The following is a 9,704-nucleotide window of genomic DNA, read 5'->3' as shown; positions in this document are numbered from 1 at the left end:
TTGGAATGATACCTGTGATCCTGTAAACTCAAAAGCTAACAGCACAGAGGTTATATCACATGAATCAGGCAGATCAAATGCAGATCAAATGCAGTGGAAGAATCGCAGAAACAGCGAACAATATGGATCGTGTGTGGATCGGTCACCAGACCGATCAGGACATATCCTGATCAGTCCGAAGATTGTCTGATCGGTCGTGGAGACCGATCAGGCCGCAGCTGGATCGATCTCCACAACCAATCCCAGCCTTCTTCTCTTCGCAATAGCATCTCCTGATCGGTCTCCAAGACCGATCAGATTACACTCAGTGTGCTACTTGTGCTACTGAGTGTTTCCTGATCGGTCTACAGACCGATCAGATTGCACTCAGTGTGCTACTGAGTGTTTCCTGATCGGTCACCAGACCGATCAGATTACACTCAGTGTGCTACTGAGTGATCCATGGAAACTTAGTTTCACTGGATCGGTCTGCCGACCAATCCACTATCTTATGTGTCACTGGATCGGTCTGCCAACCGATCCAATGTACCATGGAATGTCCACTTAGGTCCCTCTCTGACCTAATCCGGAGAACGAGCTACCGAGCCCTCTCCGACTTCGTCAGGTCCAGAGAATGAGCTACCTAGCCCTCTCTGACCTAGTCCGGAGAACGAGCTACCGAGCCCTCTCCAACTTCGTCAGGTCCAGAGAACGAGCTACCGAGCCCTCTCTGACCTAGTCCGGAGAACGAGCTACCGAGCCCTCTCCGACTTCGTCCGGTCCAGAGAACGAGCTACCGAGCCCTCTCTGACCTAGTCTGGAGAACGAGCTACCGAGCCCTCTCCGACTTCGCGTGCCAAGTTTCCAACTTGGACTTTTCCCTTCCACTTGATCAACCTTGATCATTAATCAAACCGAGTTTAATTAACATCTGATACAAACTTAAATCTATGTCAACATCAAAACAACAGCCAGGTCAGACTGTATCAACAATCTCCTCTTTTTTGTTGTTTGACAACACGATTTAAGTTTAGATCAGAGATGTTCTTATTTTCATAATTTTAAGGGAATCAAGATCCTCCCCCTAAGATGAATACACCACTAAGTCAATAACGGGAATCAAGATCCTTCCCGTTATCTTTTCCCTTAAAATCAAGCCTTCATACATCTCTAAACTTAGGTGTTCTCTCCCCCTTTGTCAAACACCGAAAAGGTGCAAATGAGATGACAAAACTCAAAAGGCTCCCCCTTAACCCATACTGTCTTTTTCTTAATGCACCTAGAGTTCCCTCTAAGTATATTATATGACAGTAAGAGATAAAATACAATCAAGTCATGGCATAGGAACAGCATATGAATATGAACTGAAGCATAAGGAAAAGTAAGAAATAGACAAATGAATAGCAAAAAAAAAATACGAGTAGCATAAGTATCCAGGTCAGACAAAGATATCCAACAAATAGCATCCAAAATACAGACAGGCAAAGTGACACACAGAATGTATCAATCAATATCCTCAACATGAGGAAACTCATCATCATCTGCGGGAGGCACGTAACCCTGAGGCGGCATGCTGGAGCTCGAAGGTGGATGACCCGAGAAATGCTGCGGAGGTGGGTAGTTGGCCATCCAGCCCAGAAGCAGCTGTTGCGCCACCAACTGCTGACTGCGTAGATCATCATAGCGCTGGTCGATCCGAACGCGCAGTCCATGGAGCTCAGCAGCCAGTAGCTCATCGTGCTGATCGAAGCGGCTCTCTAGCTTAGCGATCTGCCAGCGCAGATCAGGATCAGCCTCATCAGCAGCAGGAGGAGGAGCAGCAACCTGTCGAGGAAGTGCCCGTGGTAACTCTCCCAGACCTCTCCCATCCTTCCACCGAATATCCCCATTCTGTCCCAAGATACCGGATTTGGAAAATGCCCGTTTCCCAAGTCGGCAATCCTGTCTGACCATCTTCACTATCCTACCCTTAGACACATCTATCTGAAGAGTCTCGAGCCAATCTGTAATTATATGCCCATAAGGCATATAAATGGTGGAGCTGCTAGGCTGAGAATAGGAGATGATCGAAGAATAGATGCTGGACATAATGTCAAAGTCGAGACGCCGACGCAAACCATAAAGCATCAGGCAGTGGTATGGTCGGATCTCTGCTAGAGGTTTGGATGTGATTGGAAGGAGACAGTTTGTGACTATCTTAAAAAGAATATAGTCAGGGGCAGATAGTCGTAGGGCGGCAAAGGTGGGAAAATCAACATCCAACTCATCCAGTCCACCTGGTCTAGGATGATCGAAGAAGTACTCATAGATGGAATCACGTGATACATCAAGTGGAGGAGGTAATGATTCTGGTAAATCAGGAAAAATGGAAAAAGGATCTCCTGAACAAACTCGGCAACCTAGATACCTAAAGAATTCTACTACAGAGAAATCAACAGTTTTCTTAGCGACTCTGGTTCTATAAATACCATCGCTGGTTTGATGAAAATTGTTGTAGAATTCAAATACTAGGTCATGGTTGATGTCCCTCTCTAAGTAGACTAACGAGTCAAGATTGTAATATGCTAGTGTTTCGGATACAGAAGGACAAAACTCATCCATGTACTTTCGATCCACAGATCGACATGGGAGTAGCTTGAATGTCCTATTTTGAAATGCTTGTTCAAACTGGCGGTTCGGGAATCTTGAAGAAGAGGAAGGTTGAGGTCGGGAGGGTGCCTGGGACTTGGATTTCTCAGCAGAGGACTTAGACGTACCCTCACCGGCTGATTTCTTCCTAAATAGGTCAAAATGGGACATGGTCGGGGCAAATGGGAGTCCACGGGAGCCAAAGAGTCGAGAACCGAGACAACACACACAACACACAGAGATACACTGTGAAAAGAAGCTAAAATGCCAAAAATGAACCGATGTCGGGGAGAAAGGAAGTTACCTAGGCGCTATTTGAAGCTTTCGGAGAAGATGAAGAGAAGAGTCGGGACTGAGGAGTGGTTCGGCTAGGGTTTTCGGCGTGAAATGAGAGGAAGAAAGATTGGGGGAAGTTAAAGGGGGGTGATCGATCATAAGATCGGACGGCTGTCCGATCAGGAGAAATCCTGACCGATCAGGGAGCGTCCTGATCGGTCAGGAAGTGTCCTGATCGGTCGTGGAGACCGATCAGGAAGCCTCTGATCGGACCCTGGACCGATCAGAGGTGGATTACGTACCAAAGCCTCCTGATCGGTCGTGGGGACCAATCAGGGAACCTCCTGATCGGTCCCCAGATCGATCAGAGGTCGATCAGTAGTATATGTGCCAGAACCCTGATGGTCTTCACACCGATCAGATATCGAATGGAACTCTCCTGATCGGTGGCAGAGACCGATCAGATATCATCCTGATCGGTCCCTGGACCGATCAGTGTCTGATAATCATGATTTCAGTCTCTGAAATTCGTATCGAAAGCTCTGAAACTTAGTTCAACAACTTCCAAGTTCAGAACCTAGGATCTGAAGACCCCACAGATTATATTCAGGGATACCAATGAATATTTCCTAATGATGAGCTCTAATGATTTGGAATTATTTAGGGCTCGAAAGTTTCAGACACTTCATAACAAATGTGTTAAATCTCAAGGTTTCAAAACCAGAGAAGTTTGTTTTGTTTGTTTGCTGAAACTATGATCTATAGTGAACCAGGGTAATAAATCTGACTCAGGCTATCGGTTCAAAATACATCCTTGCTATGAGTAGTTATAAGTTTGTCAAAATATGTCAAGGTTTCTTCACCAACTTGTCCTATTTTCAGCCAACATCAGGAAGATATCAATCAAGGGTATCAATCAACACATCAACAAAATTAGATGATTTCTAGACACAGGTCCAACCAAGATTTCTTGGTTGGAATATATGAGTAAGATCTAGGAGCCAAGTACACATGAATTATGTAATGGCCTTCCCCATACTCAATTTATGTCTCTTCAACCTAATTATTCAAGGGATGCATGATACATTTTGAATAATTTGGTTGATCCTAGCATCTCACCCCATTTCTAGCAAACAAAAATATTTTGTTAAACCTTATAGTTTGTGTGAGATGTTCCCAAGTTGCCCAAATTAATTTCCCAATTTCTCTTGTCTTTTTAATGGTCCTTATTGATCATGATATGGTCAAAATGACTTATTGAGCCAAACACATTCCCAATTCCCTCCTTAAATGACTAAATTCATTTTCCGGAAGGGGTTTGGTGAAAATATCGGCTATGTTCGACTTTGACTCAACATATGTGAGTGCAATGTCTCCCCTAGCTACGTGATCTCTAATGAAGTGATGACGCACTTCAATGTGTTTGGTCCTAGAATGATGGACTGGATTTTTCGTTAGGTTTATTGTGCTAATGTTATCACACAACACTTGCACTCCCTTATACGAAAGTCCATAATCTTCTAGAGTGTGAATCATCCACAACAATTGTGATACACTCTCTCCCATGGCAATGTATTCAGCCTCGGTCGTGGAGAGAGCAACACAATGTTGCTTCCGACTTGACCAACTAACCAATGATGATCCTAAAAATTGGCAACCCCCACTTGTGCTTTTCCGATCCAATTTGCATCCAGCATAATCGGAATCGGTATAGCCTATCAAATCAAAAGACTCCGTACGAGGGTACCACAGTCCTACTCTAATCGTGCCTTTGAGATATCTTAGAATTCTCTTAACTGCAGTTAAATTAGATTCCTTGGCACAAACTTGATATCTAGCGCACATGCCCACAGCAAAAAGTATGTCCGGTCGACTAGCTGTGAGATATAGAAGACTACCGATCATGCTTCTATATTGCGTTAGATCAACTGGTTTCCCACTCTCATCATTGTCAAGACGAGTGTTTGTCGCCATTGGAGTGGATACTTCCTTAGAGTCACTCATTTTGAATTTTTTGAGCATCTCTTGAGTGTATTTCGTCTGATGGACATAAATTCCATCTCGAGTTTGTTTGATTTCAAGTCCAAGGAAGAATGTCAATTCTCCTACTAGACTCATCTCAAACTCACTTTCCATGTGAGAAATAAATTCATTCAAATAGCCCTTGTTATTTGAGCCACAAATTATGTCATCGACATACACTTGGGCTACAAAAATATTTTCACCATCTCTATGCAAAAATAGTGTTGGGTCTATTTGGCCTCTTACAAAACCCTTTTCTAGTAAATATGTTGACAACCTTTAGTACCAAGCTCGTGGTGCTTGTTTAAGCCCATAAAGTGCTTTCTTGAGCTTGTACACGTGGTTTGGAGCTTCGTATTCACAAACCCCGGTGGTTGTTCAACATAGACTTCTTCTTTAATAAAGCCATTTAAGAAAGCAGATTTAACATCCATTTGATAGAGCTTGAAACCTCTATGTGCAACAAAAGCTAGCATCAAACGAATGGACTCTAATCGGGCCACGGGAGCATAAGTCTCATCATAATCGAGACCTTCGACTTGACTATAGCCCTTGGCTACAAGTCTTGCCTTGTTTCTCACAACTTCTCCCTTTTGATTTAACTTATTTTTGAAGACTCATTTAGTTCCAATAATGGTGGTCTTCTTAGGTCTAGGAACTAAGTTCCACACTTGGCTCCTTTCAAATTGACCTAACTCATCTTGCATAGCTATGATCCAATCAGGATCGCGCAATGCCTCATCAACTAATTTTGGTTCAATCTCTGAGATCAATGCGACTTCATTAGACTCATTTCTAAAGTATGACCTAGTCCTAACCCCTTGTTGGATGTCTCCCACAATTTGGTCTTGGGGATGACTAGTGGCTATCCTAGATTGTCTTGGTGTTGGTGGTGCCTCATGAATAGTCTCACTAGGCACAGGCAAGGACTCAATATCAGGCAAAGGATCAGATTGAGTTCTTTGTTGCCTTTGTTCATCATCATCAGAGTCAACTTCGACTCTTTCTATGTTTCGATCATTCAAACTTAGCCTTCTAAGTTCAAGTTGAATTTCTCCTACATCCCTTGATTGATCATTTAAGTTAGGGATTTCTTCAAAAGCTACATCAGAGGACTCTTCAATCAATTTAGTCCTATTGTTGTAGACTCGATAGGCTTTGCTGGTGAGCGAGTACCCGACCAGTATCCCTTCATCATCTTTGGCCGAAAATTTTCCAAGATGGTCCTTGGTGTTCAAAATAAACACCTTACAACCAAACACCCTAAGATGTTTAATTGTAGGGGGTTTTCCAAACCAAAGTTCATGGGGAGTCTTTCCTAAAAACCTATGTATCAGGATTCGGTTTTGCACATAGCAAGCTGTATTTACAGCTTCAGCCCACAAGTAACTCGGTAGTGAGTACTCATTGAGCATACTTCGTGCAGCCTCTTGTAAGACTCGGTTCTTTCTCTCCACAACCCCATTTTGCTGTGGGGTCCTTGGAGTAGAGAACTCATGTCTATATCCTTTTTCTTGATAAAATTCTAAAAACCTATGATTTTGAAATTCCCCACCATGATCACTTCTAATGGTTTTAATTGTTGTTGATTTTTCATTTTCAGTTCTTCTACAAAAGGAAATAAAAATATCTATGGTTTGATCCTTAGTTTTCAAAAAGAAGGTCCATGTATACCTAGTAAAGTCATCAATAATCACTAAACAGTATCTACTACCATTTAATGAAATAACACTACTGCAATCAAACAAATCCATATGTAATAAGTCTAAGGCAGTAGTTATACTTACAGCGCTTTTACCTTTATGAGGCGCTTTAGTTTGCTTACCCTTCTGACATGCATCACACAATTTGGTCTTTTGGTACTTGATGCTTGGTAAGCCTCGCACTAACCCTTTGTTGACCAGCTTCCGGATATTCTTCATGTTCACATGAGCCAACCTCCTATGCCAAAGCCACGATTCTTCTTCTTTTGACATGAAACACTTAGCAAGACCATTAGTAGCACTTTTAAAAGAAACTTGATAAATGTTATCTACTCTTGTGCCTACTAGTACCGTGTCAAGTGTGTCAATGTGTTTGACCAGACATTGACTTGAATGAAACTCAATTGTGTAACCCGTATCACACAATTGACTAACACTTAGGAGATTAAAAGTCATCCCCTTGACTAGAAGGACATTCTTGATTTGGAGGCATTCGGATATATGAATGTCTCCAACTCCTATAACCTTAAGACTACCATTGTTACCAAAAGACACATTACCTCTATTTTTGTTTTGAATGGTAGAAAATAGTGGCTTGTCCCCGGTCATGTGCTTGGAGCATCCACTATCAACAAACCAAGTTGATAGACGCTCCCCCTTTACCAATGCCTACAAGACACAAAAGATAGATGTTTTAGGTACCCAAATCTTGGGACCTAATGCATCTACAATGAAGGACTTAGGCACCCATGCCTTTGTTACCTTCTTCCTAGTCTCATGAACCCTAGAAACATGCGATCTATGAAATTGGGTTCTTGACACTAAAGAAATAAAGCTAGACTCCTTAGGTTGGTATCCTAATCCAGCCTTGTTGTAGACCGCCCTTTGGGCATTTAGAATCATGTCTAGGGTCTTAGAGCTAGTTGAGAATTTCTCAAGCATTTTCTTGAGTTTCTCAACCTCACCCTTCAAGGCCTTGTTCTCATCTTCAAGGACCTCTAGATGTAGGTAATCAACCTCATCTTCCCTAAGGGCCCTCAAGTTTTCTACTTCTTCTTTTAATGATTTATTTTCTGTTTTTGATTTTTTAAGCAAGGTAGACAAATGTGTAATAGTCTTATAACATTTTTCTAAGTGAGAAGAGGTTACCTCTTCATCATCCGAAGATGATGAAGCCGCGGCTAAAGTGCTTGAGTCATCACTCTCGGACTCGGACTCCTCCCTTGCCATGAGTGCCAATTGCCGAGTACTCTTCTCCTTCTTCTCTTCCTCCTCCGATGAGCTTGAGGAAGATTCATCCCAAGTGGCCTTGAGAGCTTTCTTCTTCTTGGCTCTTTCCTCCTTCTTTTTGGCCCGTTCCTCCTTCTTGAGTTTTGGACACTCACTCCGGTAGTGGCCTTTCTTGCTACACTCATAGCAAGTAACGTTAGACTTATCAATATTTTGATCTACAGTCTTACCTTTGTATCTCCTGCTTCTTCTCATGATCTTCCTCACAAAATTTGCCATCTCGCTTGATGATGATCCACCTTCATCATCGGACTCGAAGGAGGATGAAGATGAAAGAATCTCTTTCTCCTTCTTCTTTCCTTTCTTTCTTCTCCCATCCTTGCTCTTTTCTCCTGCAACCAAAGCTATACCTTTCTCCTTTTGACCTTTGTTAGCAAGTTCATGAAGTTCCATTTCACAAAAGAATTCATCTAACTTTACAATGGAAAGATCCTTGGAAACCTTGTAGGCATCTACCATAGATGACCACAAGGCATTCCTTGGAAAGGATTTAAGAGCGTACCTTACTAGATCGCGATTCTCCACGCGTTCATCTACGGAATGTAGACCATTGATGATTTCCTTGAACCTCCCATGTAGTTCACTTACTGTTTCGTTTTCCTTCATGGTGAGATTTTGTAGTTGATTCAAGAATAGGTCCCTCTTGGCTATCCGAGAATCTCGAGTTCCTTCTTGGAGCTCGATAAGCTTGTTCCATAAATCTTTTGCACTCGAGAATGGACCTATCTTGACGAGTTGGTCCTTGGCAATCCCACATTGTAAGGTGATTACTACCTTGGCATCGGCTTGCCCTTTACGAGTTTGTTCGGTAGACCACCTTGATGAATCGAGTTCCTTACCTTCTTCGTCCTTCGGTGGTGTGAATCCTTCCTTGACCGAGAACCACATGGAGATATCAGTCTTGAGGTAATACTCCATGCGGCTCTTCCAGTACTGGAAATCTGCTCCATCGAAGAAGGGTGGTCTGTTTGTGCTGATCCTTCCTTCATGGCCATCTTCTTGCTCCTTTGGATGTTAGTCCAGATGAAGAGCACCAGGCTATGATACCACTTGTTAGGATCTTAGATGGCTAGAGGGGGGGTGAATAGCCTCTTAAAAACTTAAACAAAGATTTCTACAAAGAAACTCGTTAGCACAGCGGAATTAAGTAACTAAAACAAAAGGAAACAAGCACACTAACATACGGATTTACGAGGTTTGGGGATAACTTGCCCCTACTCCTCGGCGTGTCCGTAAGGTGGACGACCCCTCGATCTTCGGTAGATCGCACCCCGAAAAAATTTCGGCTAAAAATCCTCCTTCTCGGTGGAGTAACTGTTGGGGATCGGACGGCCGGCTTGAAGGGGGGTTGGATAGACGGCACCCCCAAATAATCGCCTTCTACACTATTGTTAGTATACGCAGCGGAAATCTAATACTAACTACAAATATGAATACAAAGAAAGCTTAAGACAAGAATAAGAAATGCAAACCAAGCTAACACGTTGTTTAACGTGGTTCGGAGATTAGGGCTCCTACTCCACGGCTGTCCGTAAGGTGGACGATCCCGATCCTTCGGTGGATTACTCCCCGGAAAACTTCCGGCTAGCTCAAACCTCCTTGTGGGTGGAGAAACCTCACCACAACCCTCACAAGAGCTCCTTTGACGCTAGGGCACTGGTAGACTACTAATAGAGATTAACCACCTCTATTTCGTCAACTCAAACCAAGCTCCCAAGCTTTGGTTTTATAGGCCACGGGTTGGAAAACCCCGCCTACCAGTAGACTGCTAAAACATGCAGTCGACTGCCCTCTATGGAAATTCGA

The sequence above is a fragment of the Zingiber officinale genome, chromosome 7A (genome assembly GCF_018446385.1).
Source record: "Zingiber officinale cultivar Zhangliang chromosome 7A, Zo_v1.1, whole genome shotgun sequence".
Classification (NCBI taxonomy): domain Eukaryota; kingdom Viridiplantae; phylum Streptophyta; class Magnoliopsida; order Zingiberales; family Zingiberaceae; genus Zingiber; species Zingiber officinale.
The sequence above is the reverse complement of the archived record's forward strand: the minus strand, read 5'-3'. Positions refer to the sequence as shown.